The sequence below is a fragment of the Physeter macrocephalus genome, chromosome 1, assembly GCF_002837175.3.
Source record: "Physeter macrocephalus isolate SW-GA chromosome 1, ASM283717v5, whole genome shotgun sequence".
NCBI classification, from domain to species: Eukaryota; Metazoa; Chordata; class Mammalia; order Artiodactyla; family Physeteridae; genus Physeter; species Physeter macrocephalus.
In genome coordinates, this window is record NC_041214.2 from 26,893,832 (window position 1) to 26,917,007 (window position 23,176).

General features: G+C 46.5%; 1 protein-coding gene across 12 annotated transcripts in view; it reads right to left on the bottom strand.

Annotated features, from left to right (window-relative positions):
* Positions 1-23,176, bottom strand: part of ZBTB38 (zinc finger and BTB domain containing 38) — a 77,740-nt gene that overhangs the window by 21,446 nt on the left and 33,118 nt on the right. For 6 of the 12 annotated variants that reach the window (XM_007107007.4, XM_007107003.4, XM_007107004.4 and 3 more), the window contains one exon: positions 21,825-21,929. The exons of 3 other annotated variants lie outside the window; for them this stretch is intronic. The gene's annotated coding sequence lies outside the window, so the exon portion shown is untranslated. Of the gene's footprint in view, positions 1-7,642; positions 8,438-13,980; positions 14,369-21,824; positions 21,930-22,705; positions 22,898-23,176 lie in introns of those variants that run through there. 3 more of the 12 variants (XM_007107008.4, XR_003679583.2, XM_007107014.4) reach the window with 3 other exon arrangements.

Genomic DNA, 23,176 nt, shown 5'->3' on the forward strand with positions numbered 1-23,176 from the left:
CGTGTCCCCTGCATCGGCAGGCGGACTCTCAACCACTGCGCCACCAGGGAAGCCCCCTCAACTTTTAAGTTTTGGCTCTTCCTGCAAAACAATCCTAAACTCGGTATCAGCTTAAATCAGGAATAGACTGATCAGCACTAGTTAGGTAATCTGCCTGACAACCCCCGTCATCCCCTATAAGGAAAGGAACCTTGCAATAATCAACTCACCTTTTTGCCTAGTATAATTTCCTTGTTCTGTTCCCTTCTTCCAATAAAATCTCTCACCTTGTATAGCTCTTTGGCGCTCCATTCTATCTGCTAGACTGCATGCTGCCTGACTCATGAATCACTAAATAAAGCCAGTAAGATCTTTAAAATGTACTCAGTTGAATTTTGTTCTTTCGCCTTTAAGCTCCAGGGATTTGGCCTTTTGTCTCCTGAGTGCTTGGACTGAATTAGCAACAAACTTGTAAAAAGTTAACTGTTTTTTTAAACACTAAAAATCTAAAGCCGTTAACATGTGGGTATAGCATAAGGACCTGGTGTTGGGTGTTTGTAAGGACCCTGTTTCTGTAACTGTCCTCCCTTCAGGCACTCCCAGAGGTGTCCACTCTCTGTAACCACTTTTCAGCTCCTTCGAAGGCTTCCCTTACTCAGCCTCCTCTCATGAGAAGCTGATCTGGAGAAGCTTCTGGGCTAAGTGAAGCACAGCTGGGCTTGTGGCCTGCTTCTGGGTCCCCAAACTGTGGATGCTTGTGCTTCCTGGTACACCAGTCTGTGACCCACTCCAAAGGCATACACAAGCCCTCTTCCCCCATCAGGCAACCAACAGTAGGACGGAAAAGGCATTGTAGTGGGAGCTTATAATGGTGGGTCTCCGTGGAGCCGCGCCTCAGGCTCGGCTGTGGAACCTCAAGAAGAATATGCGCCAGGTGACAGTGCTGACACTGAATCAGCTTCGGGAGCAGGTCTGGGCAGGCAGGCTTGTTGCACCCTGCTCAGCGTCACCCAGCTATGTCATGCACACGAGCTGCTCCACGAGCCCTAATTACACTCTGAAGAATCAGGTCACTGTGTCCCCTGCTTGTGTGGGAGCCCCTCTGGGCAGCCCTCCTGAGGGCTGCTTTAAGGTGACATCCACATCCCGCCACAAATGCGCCAACATCCCCAACTTGACTCATTCTGTGAAGGAGGAAGTTCACCTAAATATGCCAGCCACGTGCCATGCCCCCAACACCAGTCGAGAGCATTCCTGCGCCCGGTACCGTTCTACACACTCCATATACACCATCCCGATGAAACCTCACAGCAACCTTATTTTGCAGATGAGAAAACTGAGACTCAGAGAGACCTTGTAACTCGGCCAAGGTTATTTAGCCAGTGAGTGGTAGAGCTGGGGTTAAAATCCAGGCAGGATGACCCCCAAAACCACACTCTTCACTGCGGATTCAGGAGCACCAAGAAAGAAAGCACTTCGCTTTTCCAGCTCTTTCTTGGTATCAAAGGCTCCTATGCTCACGACCCCAGCCTACCTACCGGTGTGTGAGTGCTTTGGCAATCGGTAGCCTGGACTTGAGCAGGGCTGCCATGTGCAGGGGGACAGGTCCTGTCCTGTGGTACATAGTGAGGGTAAAGGGCGAGGCTGAGAGCCAGTCCGCGCTCTGCTTGGCCAGGCATGTACCCTGGTGAGGGCTGCATCCCCCTGCCAGGAGAAGCCATTTCCCCGATATGCACAAAGACTCCATATGGACCACCAGATGGCCCTGGGGTGAACACTTCAGGGAAATTCAGAATTTTCCATAAATTTCTACTTTTATTTTCTCAAGAACAGTAAACTTCAAAGTAATAGCTGGCACTCATAAATATTATCATTTTGATCCACTTCCATTTCAAGGTAATATTTATCGAATGCCTTACCACCCACCAGTTATTGAGTGTAACACAGGGGCTACCACGAGAAGTGGGCACAGAAGGGGCAGAGGGGGGAGATTAAAGCTACTGAACTAAGAGAGCTGAGGGACCCCAGAGACCCACTGTATTAGTCTACTCCTGAAACAGGGCTCTCCCGAAGGATAATCTGGGACAAGGCAGCCCATGTCCAGTCTGGCACCATGGCTAAGAGCCTGAACTCTGGTGTCAAGCGGCTCTCGTCACATTCTGGCTGTGACCTTGGGCAAGTTTCTTAAACTCTACACCTCAGCCTCTTCATCGGCAAAATGGAGCTAATAATAGAATCTACCAGGTTAACGTGAGGATTAAATGATAATACCTATAAAGTGCTTGGCTTAATATCTGACATGAAATCAAGCTTAATAAACATTAGCTATTATCAGTATTACTATTACCAATTAATTATTATTAGTGGTAAATGTCAGCAGGAGCAAATACTACCAAGCCTTGGCCCCCAGGCCCCAAATCTAGAGAACGTGAAATTCCTCAACGGCAGGGACAAGTATTCTATTTCACTGTGCACCCAGGGTTCCCCAGTCCCCACCCCAGTGTTTAATACCCCAGAGGGGCTCATTAACGAATCATTCTTCTTTAATGCAGAGAGCAGTTATTACATCTGAGCCTTTCATATGTGGGCATTTAGTTACAAGTACCATTGAAATGATTTTTTTTTTAGTTGCATCATTTGTTAGCATTTCTTCTAAGCCTATGGAAGAAGGCATTAAATTTTTAAGTAAAAATTATTCATGTTGGCTATTTGCAATTTATTAGCAATTCCAATAAAAAGCTTGATAGAAAGGAAACTAATGTTTAAAACAAATACTTAAATCATCTATACATTTCCAGTCTGTGCACTTGTCCTTTTAAGTCAGAAGGTCACTCAAATGACCACTGGCTATATAAACACGGCCAGATGCTGGCCGTTTATGGGGTCACGTTCCTATTTTAGATGGTGATATTCTTTTATTTCGTAAGAAAGCCTCCCCTGTGATCTGCTTCATCACCTCTCCTGTCTCTTTAGACTCCTCGCAGACCACATTTGCTCCTTTGCCCTCACACCAAGGAGGTTTTGTGGGGATAAAGTCTTGAGGCCTCCTCTCTCTTATTTTAAACTAGAAATCTAGTATGTCAGTTGGGTTATGATTTATTTTAGAGAACATTTTGATGTTTCAGTCTTTTGATTTAAAAGTCTTTTTAGTTTATGTCTCAGTTTAATGGATTCATTAGGTTGTGGCTTATTCAGTAAAAAAAAATTTTTTAATTTGGGTTCAGTCTGGGGTTTTGCACATTTATGTGCTGATTTTGGATTCTGGTTCAAGCTTCCACTGAAGTCCCTGATTAAAATTTTTGACAACTGTCAGAGGTAGTCAATTGTTCCAAGCTTTCCCCTTCCTGTTCCCCGGGGGCTGTCCTTTCTCCTCCTGTAGAGATATCTTTATCCTCAGAGGGTAGAGCAGGGCCCCTGCTTACATACTCCTGGGTTCAAACTCCAGTTCTGCCACTTAGTAGCTGTATGAATTTGAACAAGTTAATTAGCATCTCAAGACTTGTTTTTTTTTAATCTATAAAATGGATATAATAGTGCAACTTAATTCTTAACAGGATTAGAAGAGATAGTCCAGATAAAACGTAGTATCTCATTCTATTGCTCTTTTTCGCCCCGATAATTTCCCATGAAAATTCCAGAAAACAAAACAATTCCTACAACCCTTTTCTCTGGCCCACCTCATTATGATAATAGCAACCAATTTAACGCCTGTTGGTTGAAAGGGTGTTGGAAGCAGGGATCATTTTGTAAGTGGGGACTTCCCTGGGGCTGAAGTGGAGAGATGAGCGGCCTGGAGAGTCCCCGGTTTCCAGGGCTTCCAGGGAGCCTGGGCAACTCAGGTCTGGGCAGGCTGGACAGTCAGGAGCTATGGGGCTCAGGCCAGGCTGACCCCAAAAAAAGGGAAGTCAGAAGAACATAATTATGGAAGGTAAGTGCAAAAATAAATATTTAGCAAAATAAGGGACCGTGGGTAATTCATTAAGCATTCCTATACTAAGGTCTTGGGAGAATATGTTAATATGGGGACAGAAATGTAATTGAAAGAACAAATAACTCACTTTTAAAGAACAGGTACATGCATCACGATGTAATATAATATCAATAGAGCCAATAACTGTGTATTAACAAATGCAAAATCAGTGACTCTATTATTTTGGGGAGCCCTGCATGCCTTTACACATATTCCCCCAACCCCCTACCAACCCCACTGTGAAGGATAAGCAGAGAAGAAGAGGCCGGGGTTCTGAACATCCAGAGAGCGCTTCTACCCTCGAGTGGCCTCTCTAGGGTCACAGGTTGCTCTTTCCAGTCTGGTAAAGGCACTGAACAAGACTGCCCTCGACCGTCATCTTAGCCCTGGATGAGATTATTACTCTGTTTCTTCCCACACAGAAACAGCAAGAACATGGATGTGGCTAGCCTCACCAGTATTAGGAGACAGGGTGGGGGAAGGCAAAGCATTTTTCAGCCCGAGTGCTCTGTTCCCTTCACATCTTCAATCTGTTCCATCCTCACCTCTTGCGGAAGGGGGCCTTTAAGCACCATAAGGTAAGTTATGCTCTGAGTGGCAATCAATACCAGCAAGAAGGAGAGGGGGCAGGGCAGAGTCCTAGACCTGGAGAGGTGAGGCCGGATGCAGGATACAGGGGGAAGGAGGCCAGAGGGGAAGCGGCTCGGGGCTCCCTCTTGAGGACGCCTCCGTACTGATTCCCCCTGTCCCCCGCACCGGAAACAGGACCCTGGCTGTACTGTACCACAACTCTGGGGAGGTCTGGCTTACTGTGTCACTGAGCCTGTCCACTCTGCTCTCCCAGGTGTCATGGGCATAATAATAGGGTTAGAGTCATAAAAGTAAATTCCCCAAGGCAGATCCTACCTCTGAAAGCAGGCAGCCCCTCTTCAAAACATGATCCCTAGACAGAGCCTTTCCCAGGCAGCAACTCCTTCAGGATTGTGTCCTGAGGTTCCTTTACATTTGAGGACCAGAGTCCATTCCCAGTTCACAGTACTATGTCCACAAGATGGTGCTGAGTCCACACAAAGAGATGCTCCTGGGTCTTGAGTTAACTGGCAATCTAGTCCCCCAAACCTTTCTCAAAATGGCAGATGAGGGAGCCTCCCTTCAAAATAAACAGACCTTGGGTGTTTTAAATAACAAAAAGCAAAGAGAGCAAGCTTCCTAGTGGAGCGTGCCTTCTAACTCCTTCTTAATTTGCCACAGATGGATTCTAGAGATTCTGCAGACCAGGGGTGAGGACCACTCCACCCAGTGTGGGAATTTCCTCCTTAGGGGAGCAGTCCTCCCGGGGAGCCCTCAACTGTAAACTCTGCCACGCGACAGCCCTTGGAAGGTTTGCATGTCCCTTTCCTGGGCTAAGCATCTCCCATTCCTTCAGCTATGCCCTAGCAAAGAGAATTTTATAAGATGAGGAACTTTAGATTGTTTAGTCCAACCCTCTCATTTTAGATATGAGAAAATGGAGGGGCGGAGAAGTAGAATGAATCGCCTAAGGTCTCATGGTGTGGCCAAAACAGGTTTCTACACTTCTGGCTCCGCACGCCTTACAGTGCACCATACTCCTCAACTGGCAGCTGCTGGGACCCGCTCACTGACAGCAGGACTTGACTTTACAAAGTACCTGACCTTATCCTTAAGCCTCAGTCTCTTCACATATAAAATGGAGCAAATCATACACACCTCCTGGGGTGCTGGGGGGACTCAATGAGGACAGGAACACCCAGTCAGTGAAAGTGCACAGAAAATAGTATGTGCGTGATAACTGATTTTTTTTTTTTTTTTTGGCATGGAGTTCTTCTTTCTGCCCTCGTGTTCTTCTTCCTCTTTGGCTTCCCAACTTCCAAGACTGAATTTTTTTAACTGATACTCAAAAACTCACTCATTCTGGTCAAATTTAATGGTGTTCACTTGGTCCATTATCTCTAATCTGTTGGAATATTTTAGAACAACAATTCCATCTCAAAATATACCTACTGATTCCTTAAAAATGATACGCCGACTCCTGCTCCAGAAGCTTTCAGATAAGTTTAGGGTGGTGACGTCTGTGACAATAAAGCTGTTTCCTATGCTCTCCTCTTGAAAAGTGGCAGAATGGGATTCAAGATCAGAACTGTTATACTGATGACGACTTAGAAAATATTCTTCAATCTATTAGAATAAAAAAGGTAAAGGTGGGGCTTCCCTGGTGGCGCAGTGGTTGCGCGTCCGCCTGCCGATGCAGGGGAACCGGGTTCGCGCCCTGGTCCGGGAGGATCCCACATGCCGCGGAGCGGCTGGGCCCGTGAGCCATGGCCGCTGGGCCTGCGCGTCCGGAGCCTGTGCCCCGCAACGGGAGAGGCCACAACAGAGGGAGGCCCACATACCACAAAAAAAAAAAAAAAAAAAAAAAAAAAGGTAAAGGCTCGGCTCCACCTTTAAAGAGAAGGAGGTTGAAGCCACACAGGCACGAAGTCACCTTGACCCTGTGAAGAGAAACTCCGGCGTCTTAATACATTAATATGTTTGGAATGCAGACGCTAGGACCTCAGGGTAGGTGAGCTTTTGCTCTGAGACCCAGAAAACCTCACAGCTGCTGGGGGTGAAATTGCTGGAAATAACCTACGAGTAAAAGAACAAAGACATCAAGGCCCTGGAGCTGATCTCTGGTCCCTGGGTTGGTCCTTGGTTACGGTGACCCAACACAAAACCCTGACCACTACATTCTCTCAGCTCCACTGTATCAATAAGCACAACGAGACTCTAATTTCCAACCATCCTTCTCCTTCCACAGTCTCCCTAACTAGCCTGGGCCACTTGTTTTTTCCCCATCCCAGCATCCTCAGACCCTGCCGCACCGGGGAATTCAGCCAGCCTGCGGCTGTTCCAGTGCCCATATCCGCTCACCCAGAAAAACACCGCCTTCCCCGTCCTGACTGTTCCCAAACGCCAACTTTCTGGACCCAAACGCAGCACAAAGACAAGAACTCCTCGCCTGAGTCCTGTTTACCCTCTGTGGCCATTTACAAATCACTTTCATACACACCATCTCCTCTCCTTTCTCGTAACACCCCCGTGGGCTGTGAAATAATACTTCCATTTCAAAGATGAAGATGCTAAAGCTCAGAAAAATTACGCCAAAATCCCAACACCACACGGCCTGTAACTGGCAAGGTTGGGTTTTCAACCCTGATCTTGTGACTCTGGGTCACAACTTCCTTCCAGCACACTTAAAAGGAAGACTATGTTATGTGATTCCAAGTGTTAGTAAATAGAAACCACCATCTCATTTATGATTGATATGTTTAGTGGTTGTGTATTTTTTATGCCAAATTCAGCATCGAATGTGTACTTGCCACTCAAAAAACTACACATCAGCTATTTTTACCAATAAAACCAGTTTTTCCTGATCAGTCGATATACCAGACATACTGCTGACCAAGTGGTCATCTACACATTCTACTTCATATTCTCTGCCATTTTGCATTACCTGACCGCACAGCATCTTGTTTAATTCATTCTGTAAAGTGGGAATGATACCTGAGATGATTACCGTGATAGTTAAACAAGGCAACGACTATAGAGACCTCAGCTAGCAAGTGTTCACTTAATGGTATTACATACTACTACTACCACCACTACTGCTACAACTTCATGACATTCATTAAAACCAAGTCATTTTGTTTTCTAAAAAGTGCCTGATGAACCATAAGGCAGCGTGGATACAATGATTCAGAGAAACAGAAAAATGATTTTGTCCCCTCGGCCTTGTTTAATCCTTTCTTTCTTTCCCTTTTCAGCAGCCTCCTGGAGCCCACAGTCCAATGGAGGAGATAAGACATGCAGACAAACAGCTCCTCCATGATGATGGCAGTGCTCTAGTGAGCAGGCAGCCTTAAGTTGGGTTTGCGGAAGGCGAGTCAGGGAGGGTGAGGTGGAACCGAGTCTTGAGAGATATGGAGCATTTTTTTGGAATCCAAGAGGGAAAAAGGCATTCTATTCTAGGGAAAGGTCAAGCAAAGGCAAAGAAGCAGGAAACAGAATGATGCATTTGGGGAAGGGCAAGGAGGTGGGACGTCTGTGGCATGGGGTGTGGGCAGGGCTGGGTGGGAGATGGAGGGCGAGAGACTGGCAGGGACCCAGTCGTGAAGAAAGCATCGACTTTGGACTTGATCCTCTAGCCCAGTAGTTCTCAACCCTTACCTGCATATTGGAATCACCTATGGGAACCTGAAAACATACCAACAGTCGGGCTCCAACTCGAGCTTCTGATTTGTTTGGTCTTGGGTGGATGCTAGGTATTGGGATTAAAAAGAAAAAAAACAAACAAACTCTCCAGGTGATTCTAACGTGCAGCCTGGACGATGGTGAGTCACTTACGAGATTTGAAGCAAGAATCATTTGACACATTTGCAGACACGTCATTCTGGGAACAGTTTGATGAGAAGCATGTCTGGAGGGGATCTAGAAAGAAGGTAAGGAGACAGGTGGGAATGACAAGGAGAGAAAGAAGTGAAAGCTATTTGGATGGAAGCATCAACTAGTTGGACATTGGAGGAGAAAGAAAGAGGAAGAATGAAGGTTGCCACACCATTTCCGTTGCCTGCGTGTGCCATTAACAGGTAGGGAACCAGACCAAAGGGCTGGCTTGAAAGGGGGAGCCTGTGGAAGACGAAGCTGGCTCTCCCCACCAACAGGCCTCCACCATGGACCTGGATGCTGAAAGGAAGCTGGGCTGAAGATTCAGCTGCACGGTGCACTGACGCATAGGAGGTGGCTGCACACACAAGCATGGATAATGCCCAAGGAAAGCAGATAAAAAGGAAAAAGGGCAAAAGAAGGAACCTGAGGACTACCAATACCGAGAAGGTAAATGGATCTACCAGAATCACCTGGAGGCTCTTACTAAAAGTTGTTTCTTGGTGCCACCCGAGACTGACTGCATCAGAACGGCCACAGAGTAAGACCCCAGGAACTGATTTTTCACAAGTTCCCAGGCACTTCTGAATCAAGGCTAGGCTTGACACTGTATCCGTTTCCAAACACTGCCATAACAAACGGCCACAAACTCGGGGACTTAACACAACAGAAATTTATTCTCTCACAGTTCTGGAGGCCAGAGGTCCAAAATCAAGGTGTTGGCAGGGCTGAGCTCTCTCCGAAGGCTCCAGGGAGGAGAGCCCTTCCCTGACTCTTCCAGCTTATGATGGTTCCAGGGTTCCTTAGCTTGTGGCTGCATAACTGCAATCTCTACCTTCATCTTCACATGGCCCTCTCCTCTTTATGTGTCCCTCTTCTGTGTGTCTCTTATAAGGACGCTTGTCATTGGATTCAGGGCCCACCTGATAATCCAGGATGAACTCATCCCAAGAGCCTTAAAAAATTTCCATCTGCAAAGACCTTTTTTTCCAAAAAAGGTCACATTCACAGCTTTGGGGATTTAGACATATCTTCTGGGAGGCTACCAGACACCACGGCAATAACTCATCTGGGTGGATGGGAGAGGGGACTGGGGGCCAGATCTCCAAGCTAAGTTCCCCAACAGTGGCAGGAAGAGGTGGAAGAAAAAAAGAGAGCGCTGGGCTTCTCTGGTGGCGCAGTGGTTGCGAGTCCGCCTGCCGACGCAGGGGACGCGGGTTCGTGCCCCGGTCCGGGAAGATCCCACATGCCGCGGAGCGGCTGGGCCCGTGAGCCATGGCCGCTGAGCCTGCGCGTCCGGAGCCTGTGCTCCGCAACGGGAGAGGCCACAACAGTGAGAGGCCCGCATACCACAAAAAAAAAAAAAAAAAAGAGAGAGAGCGCCGTTTTAGGAACTGCTAAGTATACAGTTCCACTTCCGAGTCTCATGTAGCCCTAAGGACCCCAGGCCACTAAGTGTCCAGTGCCTCAGGCCATCTGAAAGTACAGTACAGAAAGGAAAAAAATCACCACAATCATAAATTAACAAAATGCTAGACCACATTACCCTCAAAATACAGGCGAGAGCTTTGAGGGGCTGAAAAGGCTTTCAGTTAATTCACTTTCTCAACTAAATGAATTTGATACGAAGCTAGGATTTCATCTCTAAGGTACTGTGGCCATTTTCTCCTCACCACCTTAGTAGCTTCCAGTCCAAACAATAAGCCACCATGGCAGCATGGGATCGGTTATTTCTACTTTTCAAAATGTTTCTTAGAAGCAGGCAATACTCTCGGTCACCAACATTAAAAAACGTTCAGCCACACCTCCCTTCTCATCACCTACCAGGGACCCAAAATCTTCACTGAGACTGGCTTGCCCCTCATTTTTACACCGATACATGTTCTACCTTTAAAGTTCTACACTTTTACTATTTGTGTCGGCTCCCTGACGCACAAAGGTTGTCTGTCCTCTAATATAGGAATTTCCCTTCTTGGCAACAGGGTTTGCGTGGCCAGAAGGTCAATAGGGTGGGAGGACGAATAAGGTACTTTGTTGAGGTTAAGGTCACAGCCAGGGGACTGAAGCCTTGAGAATCAGATTCTTAGTGTGGCCCAAACCACCTCATCATACATCCCTACCGTATAATGTAAAAGGCACATCCCTCCCCAGCGTCCACCCCTAAGACTGTCCCAAAGTACCGCCTAGTTAGCAAGTCCACAAGGACCAATCTCTATGCAAGCCCGTCTCCGTACTTCACCACGGTGTCTAGAGCAGTGCTCCCCAAACATGAGCGCGCAGGGGATCACGTGAAGAGCATTTCCTGACACAGTGGCTTACGTACGTGTGGTCCATCTTCCTTTATCTCAGGCTGGTGGCGGCAGAGGTACACAACCAAGTTTAAGGTTTAAGGAAACCCAGCTTCCGTATCCACTGGGGAAATGACAAGGGTTATAACGGTGGTGATGATGATTCCAGTGACAATAAAAGCTAATATTTACTGAGCACGTTCTACATGCCAGGCCCTGTGCTAAGTGCTTTGCAGACATTATGACTCACTTAGCACCAAGAGAGCTGACGGAAACGAGAGTGATTAAAAGATGTTTAGAAAAAAGGGAAGACATTATAAATTCCAGGATGTGCGGAAGGTCAATAGGGTGTCAACAGAGAGAGAGGACAGTTCTCACATTGTCCCAGCCTAGGACGAATTAGGAAGTTGCTAACTGCCTGATATTTTAGAAGCATCCTTTTGGGCCAAGCAGTTCAATATCAGAGACCAGGTATATCAAGATATGCCTGCCGTCCTCTGCTGTCACCCCATGGCCCAATACCACCCAGGTAAGCCTCTGCAGGCCTGGCTCCATTCAGCTGCCCTGGGAGTGACACGGCCGGGTAAGGCGGCGCTTCCACTGGTGGGTCCTTCCTGTTCCGTCCTGAAATGGGCGCACTGAGCGCTTAGTCAAGGCTGCCCTGTCTGATGCCTCTCCAGATGTCCTCCGACATACAAGGTGTGTTCTGCTGCTGCAAATCACTTTGCCTGTATGACATGGACACACTTCATATCCAGAGTAGCTCCTTTATCTGCTGTGACATGGAGAAGGTTCAACAGCCATGAATTTTTCTGGGCTGGGTCTTGGAGAGCTCCACGCCCAATGCTCTGCAGGAAGACTGGGCAAGCTGCCATTGAGGAAACCCAGCCTGGTGGATGGAGTCAGACGGTGTAGCTCTCTAACTGCCGCGCAGAGCAGCAGTCCAGGAGCTGAATTCGGCCTGCAGACCCGTTTCATTCAACCCCACGGTATTTTAAAATGTTTTAATGCCCTCCAGTTTGCCACGATCTAACCATTCTATCTTCCTATACCCAGCCCACACTGAACATTCGTATTACCTTCCTGTCCCTGGATGTATCTGAATTTTAGACCCTAATCTATAACATAAGGATAGATCACTTAAGCCTGTAATATATCAACCTCCATACAGTGATTCATAGTCCTCCTAAAATTTAAATGGTGAAATATCAGTATTCAAGCTTTCAAAACTACCAAAGTACTCCATCTTAATGAAGAAGAGGTGGTGAGAAGCCTTAACATGGAATATATTTGGGTCACATAATATCTCTTCAGGATCCCTCCCGTTTGTTCACTCCCATGTGGGAAATTTCCTACTGAGTCCTGGGGGACAGAGGGGCAGCTATCAAACTCTCCACTTTGCTTCAAAGTCAAATTTTTTTTTAAATTTTATTTATTTATTTTTTTGGCTGTGCCGCACGGCTTGCAGGATCTTAGCTCCTGACCAGGGATTGAACCTGGGCCCTGGCAGTAAAAGCACCGAGTCCTAACCACTGGACCGCCAGGGAATTCTCTAAAACCATTTTAATGATACAGTCGGCTCAAGCTTCGAGAAGGAGATGGTAACTCCTAATCAGCCCTCCACACGATCAGACTCACACTCTCAGAGGCACCCAGCTCTCCATTTTAATAGAGCGTTCGGTTCCATATTCATCATAAGCAGGTGATGTAATAAGGGAAGCAATAACTGCTGAGAATGCATAGCTGCTTAGTGGGTCAGAGTATTCTGAATTGATATCATGCTCCATCACAGCGTCACAGAGACAACAACAATTCTAGAAACTAGATCACAGAAATGGGAGCCTGGAGGTCAAACAATGGGGTCAACACAATAAAGCATATCCAGCAAGATCACAAGTGTCCTCGGGGAATCTCAGAGAAGTATTCAATGGAACAATGGCGGTCAAGCCAAGGAAGCAAATCCCGCTCTAGAGACGTTGAGGGGGCTCGTGCAGAGCCGACCCACTTGGTCTGGAGAGCGGTCTAAGCATCTGTCATGCTTGAGGCGGGGGACCTCCTGGAGAAGAGCTGCCAATGCTCTTTTTTTTTTAAAGCTATACTTAATTTTTAAAATTTATTTCCTTCTTGGCCATGCCATGCGGCATGCAGGATTCAGATCCAACCCGCGCCCCCTGCGGTGGAAGCGAGGAGTCCTAACCACGGGACGGCCAGGGAAGTCCCGAGCTGCCGGTGCTCTTGCCCGGCTCTGCCATGCCTCTTCCCCACCATCAACAGACAGCCCCACATTCACAGTGGCTCCCCACCTGGGTCCAGACACAAAATGCCAACGCACAGAGATCATTTTTATAGACCTGGGCTCTCAGATATTTAGTTGAGTCCACGTGCGTACTTTCCTTGCACACACATTTCCTTCTCTTCTGTTTCCCACAATCTCTCCTCCCATGTTTTCCATCATTTCTCTTCCACCTCCCATTTTTCCAGTTTCAAGCCACTGCTGGCAATACTGCAATCTCTGGAAAGAGGCCAGGCATGACAGCACAGATCTCTGAGGCGGCACGGGATTGTGAAAGTCACCTCAAACTAGGATTCAGGAGATGCAGGTGACTGGCAGGGCTGTCAAGCAGGCCCACCGGCCAGTCTGACGCACCACCAGAGGCAAAGCAGCTTTTCTGGACTGCGGAAATGCTACAAAAACTCTGGCCAGACACACGAACGGATGCACGATGGTTTAGACAAAAGAAACTGACTGGGGAAAACTGTGGGGCGGGGATGGGGGGCGGGGGGGCGGGGGAGGGAAGAGTATGCAAGGAACTAAGTCCCGGTTGGCTTTTGCCAATTTTACCCCCAAAGAAATTTGATTAAAACTAAATGAAGGTTTCTGGCAGTAGATACCCAAATAGTTCCCCTGCTCACCTGTTTTAGAGTGAAATTATCTGGGGCTGAGGGGAAACAGGGAGCAATTACATCAATAAAGATGCTGTCAGCATTTTAAAAAAGTAAAATTCCCCGAACAAACCCAAACCCACTGTAGATAAAAACCCACAATAGACTGTTTAGAAAAATTATGCTTTAGATACACTGATAAAAAAAAAAAAAACACCTAAAGAACAGGCTGTTCTGTAGAACAGCTCGAGTTTCTGCCTGTGCTTTCATTTTAGAAAACAAATGCTCATAGACTCCACAGGGGGAGGAGTTTAACACAGGGATTCAAACTCACAGAAAATGGCCACCGGGTTTTAGAAACCTGAACGCAACCAACAGGGGCACCCTGGGGACCTTCTGGGAACACAGGGCACTTACCTTTCACAAGAGTCATTGTCTAGAGACAGATATAACCTCTTTTTCCGACCAGCAACATAAATCATGGCCTCCGAAGTATCTGTTTGCTGAACGCCACAATGACTAATCACCCGACTTTTATTTTCCTCCCTGAGTCAGGAAACCTCATGGGGGGAAAAGTAGGTCATTTTTCATGGAAGGTAGCTGCTAGGATTGGATGTAAGACTCCCGTTTAAGCTTCATAAAAGAGAAAAAATTAAAGGCCTCGAAAAGTATTTCCTAAAATAGAGAGACACGCAAATCACCTTATTGGAAACACCTATCATTAAATAGAAAAAGTCTTAACACAGATCATTTGAACATGGTACAAAGCTCCTGAGTGACTTCCTGAAAAAAGAAAACAAAGATGAATATTAAGAATATTAAATAAACAACAAAACAAGGTAAGAACTCACTTCGTAGTGCATATTCATTTAGAGAAAAAAACGTTCTCCCAGGTAATTTCTGAGACAACATTTCACTCTTTTTCTGTGCAAAAAGTCAACTTGCAGGGTACAGGAGCTGAAGAAACTCCAGAATTGCTAGACCTTGACAGGAAAAACTTTAAAGGTCAGGCTTCTTTTTTTTTTTTTTTTTTTTTTTTAACCCGATTTAGCACAGCACCCGGGGTAGGCCAGTTCTCTAACATCTGAGTAAAACCCCATTCGGGGCTTCATTTCACTGCCACGTCATCCCTTTTTCCATGTATCCCAGAGCCTTCTGCTTCCTCAAAGTGGTCCTCCCACCCCTTCCCGTTTTAAAGCAAAGGTGGAACGTGCATTAATGCAAAGGAAAGGGCAGAACACGCAACAGGAGGAATCTGCAGCAGGCACCCGGGATGCAGCTATGACTGGCTGCTGCCTAACCCCCACGAGCACCGAGGGCCACCCGAGACCGTGGCACCCCTGCCCTCCGAGTTCGGGTCAAGGACCACAAGACCAGAATAAATAGGTCTACGCAGGGACAGACCAGAATGCCGAGGAGGTTTTGAAAACAGAAAATCCTCACTTTGGTCTAGAAGCGAATCAGCATTCTATCAGAACTAATCAGAAATCTCCATGCTTGCATGAAAAATGCTTATACGATTGGGGAGGCTGATTCTGAACGCCAGTCTCTCTTGCCTGCTAAGATAATAAATTCAGCTTTGTTTTTACTGAATCGCTGGTCTTACTATCTAGTGGTAATCAACTCTGCAAATAATCAGAAGTTGTTCTAACACACGAACAGGAAAAATAACACAAACAAAACGGGACCTAGAAACAACATCCAACTCACAAAGCAGGAAGTGGCAGCTCCTATCTATCTCACCTGGCACAAAGCCGGCCTTCAGGGGTTACTGAAATAACCCCAGGATGTCCCTGTAGCATTTGTACAGCCACTGGATTTCTCATGACAACGGGGCACCCTGCGACGAACACGCACATAGGCATGGCCAGTAACGTGGGGTGTGCGAGCTGGGTCTTCCCCTTCATACTCCCTGAGAAGATGTTTCATTCCTCTTGAAACTACCTTATTGTAGACCTTAACAATTTTCATTTAAATATGAGAGGGAAAATGATTTAAAAAATAGGAGACAGGGCTTCCCTGGTGGCACAGCGGTTGGGAGTCCGCCTGGTGATGCAGGGGACACGGGTTCGTGCCCCGGTCCGGGAAGATCCCACATGCCGCGGAGCGGCTGGGCCCGTGAGCCATGGCTGCTGAGCCTGCGCGTCCGGAGCCTGGCCGCGGAGCGGCTGGGCCCGTGAGCCATGGCCGCTGAGCCTGCGCGTCCGGAGCCTGTGCTCCGCAACGGGAGAGGCCACAACAGAGGGAGGCCCATGTACCGCAAAAAAAGAAAAAAAAAAAAAAAAAAAAAAAAAAGGAGACAGCCTTCTGCCTCTCCCAGATTAAAAAGAAATGTTCTTCCTTATCTTAGTTGACAAGAAGCCAAGGGCTTCGATGGGACGGAAAGTGTGCACTGTAGTGTCCTTTTAGCAATGTCTGTGAGAAGCCCAGCAGGCATGATAGGCTGCTCTCCCCAACAGAATAGTTGTAGAGTGCCAGTGCCTCCTTAGGCTTTGCCTACTGACCGCCACCTCCTGCTCTCCTGATAATCTGCCTTAGGACAGGACCTACCTGTTTCTGCAGACAGCGTACTGGACAGGCAAGGGACACTGGCTTCTGTTCACAGTTTGCCACTACCGGTGTGACCCTGAGCAAATCCTATGACTTCCCTGCACTTCCGTTCCCTCATCTGGAATGCGAAGAGGTTGGGATAGTTTATTTCTAAGGTTCTTCCTAGCCATAAAATTTCAAACCGTGCTTCCCTACCTCCCATTTTGTCACCTTTTGATCGATTCCCAGCCAGTAAAAATCCTTATTTCCTCCAAAGCAGAAAATCTCTCTCACTCTTAAATTCATGCACTTTCCTCAAAAGCGTACGGGGTAAAGGCAGAACCTGAGGTCTGGCCAGTACTAGTATCCCTTCGTGGACAGTCGGAGGAAGCTCTGCAATCCGGGACCCCTGGCATGCCTCAGACATGGAGTTACCATATGCTCGCTTCAGCACCTCTGCTTAGGGGCCTTTGCCATCATTGAGCCAAACCTTCTCCAGTTACAGCTGAGGAAATCAAGCCAGCAAAGTTACATGACTTTCTTTCCCAAGGTTGCACAGTGGGTCACGGGAAGAACTGCCAAGCCTCCAGTCCGGTCTCGTACACGGTGGTCTTTTGACCTCTCCCCAGACCCCCTCCTCTGCAGGGCTCTGGGCTCCTTCCCTCGCCCCCTGTAGACTTCCTCAGGGTCTCAGAGGGTAATCAACAAACACTTATTGTGCACCCCCGGGGCAATCCCCTAAAAGGAACTGTTTTAAACTTTCAAAGTGACAGAGCGACTCTTAGGAGAACACTTAGCCCCACACAGGGACAGGGATAGCTATAGCAAGACACAAATCTTGATCTTATCAGTGCAGAAATCCATTGGTGTTTTCACTCTAAAAGAATAAGCCTGCAGCAGCACTTGGATGGTAGATAAGAATAGGTGACCAAGATAGGGAGGGCCCACGAGGGTGGAGTCCTGATCTGATACCTGGCACATAGTTCGTATTTGTTGAACTAACTCAAGTTTGCACATTACCTTTGTCCATTTGCTTCTTGTCAAAAATTCTGAGGTTACTGTAATACCAGGGACAAGGGTCTCCAAGCCACAATCAGGAACAATGATCTATTTCATACTCTCGGTATGTGGCTGGGGAAACTGGTGTGGAGAGAGGAGGCTGGACTTTGGAGCCAGACAAGAGCCCAGGGTGTGAAAATCTCATCTCTACAATGTCTGCCGCATTACTGAACCTCTTTGCCTCAATTTCTACCACACCAGGTTATTTGGAGATTCTAATAAGATGGCTGAGATAATGCACATAAGGTACAGAATGGACTTCATGAAATTCAGTTCTGACTTCTCTCTTCAAGGGCTATGGGTATAGACGGAGAAACCCTGATTCTAGGCAAGCCTCCAGGACATTGGCATCCTGCTCCAAAAGAAGCAAACCATCAACAGAATGCCAACAACAGTTATAAAATGACTCAGTATAGCTTTTTAATAAACATATCCCCACTGAGTCATCTGATTTGTAAATTAGGTACAAGGAACGTAAAGTGCAATTTAATATATACAAGTCAAATATGTTTTATATTCTCCATACATAGCTTAACACCAAGCATGTATATATGTCTCAATCCTTTCCTGTAAATAAGCAAAGAAGAGAGCTGGGACTAGGAGGGGAAAAAAGGATAAATTATTCTCTCACCTATAAAATGAGGTTGGGAACAACGTGAATTAAAAATTATATGATTCCAAGATGCGGAAAACAAAGGATATATAATGACACAGATGTTTATCAACCAGAAGACACAGAGTCAGATAGACAAATGCATCAAAATATTTTAATGGCGTGACTGTGCACTGTTACTGCCATCAAATATATTATTGGTAACAACATTTAAAGTTACACTGGTTTTGCAAACTCTGGGCATAGCGACAGGGTGTCACCACTTACTCTGCAGGGAAAAGAAGATGATTTGGGGGCTGTATGTCACCCAGTACTGCCGTGGATATATCGCGGATAGCGACAGTGGGGTGCGATAAGACCACCGTTCCTTCACATCTGGGATCCATGTGTTTTTATCTCATTGCAAATATAATCCGTAAACATGAATAACACAAATATAAGAATTTTGAGCACAGGCATATCTTTACGGAATTGAAATCAGCCTATCAAATCTCAGGTTTACACCCTTCCTCTGCTTCCTAGAAACTGGCACTTGTTAACCTTCATCACAGCAGTGCTTGTTTAAAATGAAGATTCTCAGGGGTCCCACCTGAAATTTACTGAATTCAAATCTCTGTGCTAGGGACCTGGGAACCTACATTTTAATAAATTCCCCAAGAGGATTCTTATCTGTACTAAATTGCCGGTCACTTGAACTCTCACAGGATAGGTTAGCTATCGTGGGAGGTATGCTCTTTCCATGACAAAATTAACACACTAAAATAAATCATAAAGATAAGGCTTTGGGTATAGATGAATATTATGCAAAAATATATATACCTAAAAAAAAGTTGTAAGGGGAAGGGAATCAGCATTTATTAATTGCCTACTATGGTATAGATCCTGACCAAATTATATATTACTCAATCTTCAAAATAATCCTATTTGAGTTATGGATGGAAAAAGTTAGGCTTAGAGAGTAACTTTTCTGAAGTCACAACCCTGGAAAATGGCCCAGCTAGGTTGTGAAACTAGATTTATCTGACCCCAGCCTTCTCATTCCATTGTACTAAGCTCATATGCCCATGAAAACACACACACACACACACACACACACACACTCACTCACACACACACACACACACACTCTCACTCTCTCTCTCTCTCATGTCATACAACAGCCATATGGTAAAAGGCAAAATACAAATTTAATTACTGTTAGAAACCTTTGCGTCAACAGAAATGTAGTTTTTAAAGAGCTTTCTATCAACGGATCGTCTTAGGTCGATCTGTTGACAACAGAATAAAGTGGATGACTACCATTCAAACCACATTTAATAGCCTGAATTTTAGTAATCAGAAGTGTGTCTGGGGGCTTGCAAGGATCAAATTTAACAGTGACTCTTAATTTGCGCAAGCTACAAATTTTTTGCAAATGAAACCACTTGATATTCATTCTGCAAGGAAAACACCAACAAAGGAAAGGAGAACACCAACAAATGTGTGATCTAGCACGTGTCAAACCAAAGGCCCTCCTGGGCCTCATCCCTCCCCCTCCTGCGTCTAACACTCCAGGCTCCCTCCTCTGGGAAACACCCTGCTTCTGGCTTCTGGAGCCCTGTTCTCCTGTTCTTCCTCACTCTCTTGCCGGACTTTTCTCTAGGTCCTCCCTGAGTCCTTCTTTTCTCATAAGGATCCAGCCTCAAGCTTTGCTTCCCTACAGTCTCCCCCCGGAAAAATCTCTTCTCTCACCTCTCGACTTTTTCTCACCACCCCGTGTCTCCCAAACTAGCCCTGGCCTTCCTCCAGGGTACAAAGTCGCTGATCGTCTGGGGGACATCATACTTCAACACTTCAAACTCAGCCCCTCTAAAATGCAGCCCCTCACCTTCCAAGTGTCTTCATGGGTACCGCTGCTTTGGAAATCTCAGTGTCAACTTTAGCTATTTCTTCTCTACTCAGATTTCCAATTGAGTAGATTGGAAATCAGATGTCAGATTGTGTCAGTTTTTCCCTTCGTGTCTGTTCCTTTCCTGTTTCACTGCTATCACCCATTTCCGGTCTTCCCTGAGCTCCCCCCAACCCTGCCTTTTCCTTGGTGGACTGTGGTACTTGTCTTAACTGGTCTCCCTGTCTCTGGTTTCTGCCCTGCCTTTCCTTCCGCTCTCATAGTAGGTACTCGATAAATATTCGCTGTAACATTTATAGAACTCCTAGAAGTTTGCAAAGCACATTCGTACTCAACATCTCCTTTGCTCCATTTGGAGCTTAAGTTTATTACAAGTAGCATTCAAGGCTTACAACCTGATCTCTGTTACTTAATGCAATCATTGGAGCTACCTCTAACTTTGTACCCTGTAAATTAAAGTAGCTTTTTTTTTTTTTTTTTTTTTTTTTTTTGTGGTATGCGGGCCTTCCTCTGCCGTGGCCTCTCCCGTTGCGGAGCACAGGCTCCGGACGCGCAGGCTCAGCGGCCATGGCTCACGGGCCCAGCCGCTCCGCGGCACGTGGGATCCTCCCGGACCGGGGCGCGAACCCGGTTCCCCTGCATCGGCAGGCGGACGCGCAACCACTGCGCCACCAGGGAAGCCCGAAAGTAGCTCTTAAATTGCTTTACTTCTGAACATTCAGTGTCTTTGTGTGGCCTACAAGCTAAAAGAGGAGAGCATTTCAAGTCAAAGAAAGCCCCCTTGCCAAACTGCTTTTTCCTCTGCCGATAGGTTAAGTGGACAAAGAAAAGGCCTCTATGTAAAGGTGACAGTAACAGCAGAATCAAAAAATAAAAAGGAATTCCTTTCTGAAGATTTTAAGAAAGATTTTCCTACTTATCCAGTTGGAATCCTATTTATGGGTTAATCTCCAACATCCTTGCAGCCAATATTCTAGCATGTTAACAGAAAAATTCTAATAGTTGAACGATAATTCCTTGCCAAGAGAATGCGCATGACCATTAGCATGACTGTAAAAACGTAATCAAGTTTGGTCTTGAATACCCAAGTAAGTGCCTTGTAGGAGCTCAATAAACATTTGTTGAATGAACAAATAAACAAATGAATTCAGAGAAGCCCTTACTATTGGCTATAAATTGAAAGCGTTATGTATTCACAGGTGGATGGAAATGTATGTTAAATTTGAATCAAATGAAAACTTGCATGGAAGGGCCAGAACCATGATGTATCAACTACTCTGGTCTCTTCCGGATCCGCTCCAACTGACTGCCGGGGAAGCAGGTGAAGGCGAGAGGAGCTAATGTCAGGCACTGCCCACCTGACTCCACCTCTCTGGAGTTAAGGTTATAAGCTCCTAGAGGGCAAGCACTTTCCCTTGAACTTCATGGTCCTAGCATTGTGCTTTACATCCCAAATGTGCATCCTAAGTGTGGTCTGAGATGCAAAGCCCTCTATGACCTGCCTGCATTTTCACATTTCAGTCCCGCACACCTCTTCTTCCTTACTTCACAGGGGTATTGTGAGGAGTGAGTAAAAACACAGCACTTAAAGCCCTTAACACACTGCCTTGCACTCACACACAAAAGTGCTTGATAAATGGTAGTTGTTATTACCACTATCTGGGGCCCTCTCTATGCCTCAAAGGTGAAGTTTAGTGTTCTGGGCTGTCAACACTCATCTGTGCAAACAGTGTGTGTCCCGGGGACGGGCTCTTCGCGCTTGTATCCTCAGCGCCTAGCACGGTGGTCACCCTGCAGCAGGCCCGGAAGCTGACTGTGTGACTGAGCAATTGAGATGTGAGCTCCAGGCCTATCCCCACCCAGCCCACTGGGTCTCTCTGAAAAGTCATTTAACTTCTCTGGGCCTCAGTGACGTCTGTGGGTCCTTCCGGCCTGAAGAAGAGACCTACAGAAGCTCCCACGACAGTCACTGGAAGAACTGGAATGAGAAGCCCTTAGTTCCCCCTTCATGTCTCCTTAACAACAGCTCGCCTCAATGCCACTGTCACTTCGTAATCCCCAAACCTGGTGGATCGCTGGCACCAAATCATAAGCTCCTTGGGAGCAGTTCAGTCCCTCAGAAAAAAAATTTCCTATTTCATGTAGAGTACGGAGAGATGCAAATTCAGTTACCTCAGTTAGAACAGAGCAGGCTTAACAGAGTTAGTTTCTCGTGCTCTGGAAGAAATCACTTGGAAATCCTTGGTTCTGAGTCCTCCATCTCCACCACATCGAGATCTAAAAAGAAGAAAACAAGCAGTGTCCCATAACTGGGTGCCAGGACTGAATATATCAGCAACAAAAGGGATTGCAATTAGCCCGTGTACTGAACACCTACTGTAAGTAAAGCACTGGGCAAAGTGATTGACACATGCGACTTCATATAGTCCTCACAGGAGACATTCCCCCATTTTTACAGCTACATAAAGAGGCTCCGAAAGGTCACGGAATCTGTTCTAGGTCACAGAGCTAGTTTATGTTAGACCTGGGACTTAAATGCAGGTTCAACTGATTCCAAATCCTGGGTTATTAACCTGTTAGTCAGGGTTTAGAAACTTTTTGACAGTGACCCACCGTTTTTAAAAATCATATTATATAAACTGAAACCCCAAAGCCTAAAAAACAATGCTTACTCTTATTATGTGCAATGCACGCTGATATTTTCTACTCTATTCTATTCTTTTTTATATTGCATTATATATTCTATATCTTCAAAAAAATCCGGTAGTAACCCACTAAACTGATTTCACAATCTTCTAATGGGTCTCTACTCTTGTTGGAAAAACACTACTCAGAGATAGTACCTCACCAGAAGTTTCTCTGAAACCGCGGACTTAATCCTCCTATGCTTTTTAACCATGAGAACCTGACCGAGCAGTTGAGCTTCATAATTAGGAGAAAATTCTTTAACCTTTAAAATATGTATAAAGTACCGTAATACGTATCATCCATAATGGATCCTTAGAAGAGATATTCAATTTGGGCCAAAGTCCAGAATGGAATTAGTCACTTACCTATAGCAGAGGAGTTATAAAGTGGCACCGCGGACAGACTAAAATCTCAGGTGATTTATAATATACCCTGCAAAGAAGTGGCTAACAGCGGGCGGTCGTGTTGTACCAATAGAAGAGACCTAACTACTGCCGAAGTAGGAGGCTGAGATTGCAAGCCCCTGGGGGCAGGGCCCTGCCTTTGCACGTCCCCTTCAATTCCAGGGGCTCTGGTGTTCGACCAAGGAAATGCTCAGGTTCCCGATGGGTCAGGACCGGGGTCCGAGTCGCAGTCCCGGAGACGGGAGATGCGGCTGTTAGCGCAGTTCCCGAGCCTGCTGGACCGGCGCCCGTCACGTCCCCAACCCTTGGGTGCGCATCTGTCCCCGGTCCCCCGCCTTCCAGCACAGCCGCGCAGATGGGCCACTCGCTGCGGCGTAACGTGCCCGACCCTGCGGCTGCACCCCCTCCCCCAGGGCGCGGGCCCGGGCGTCC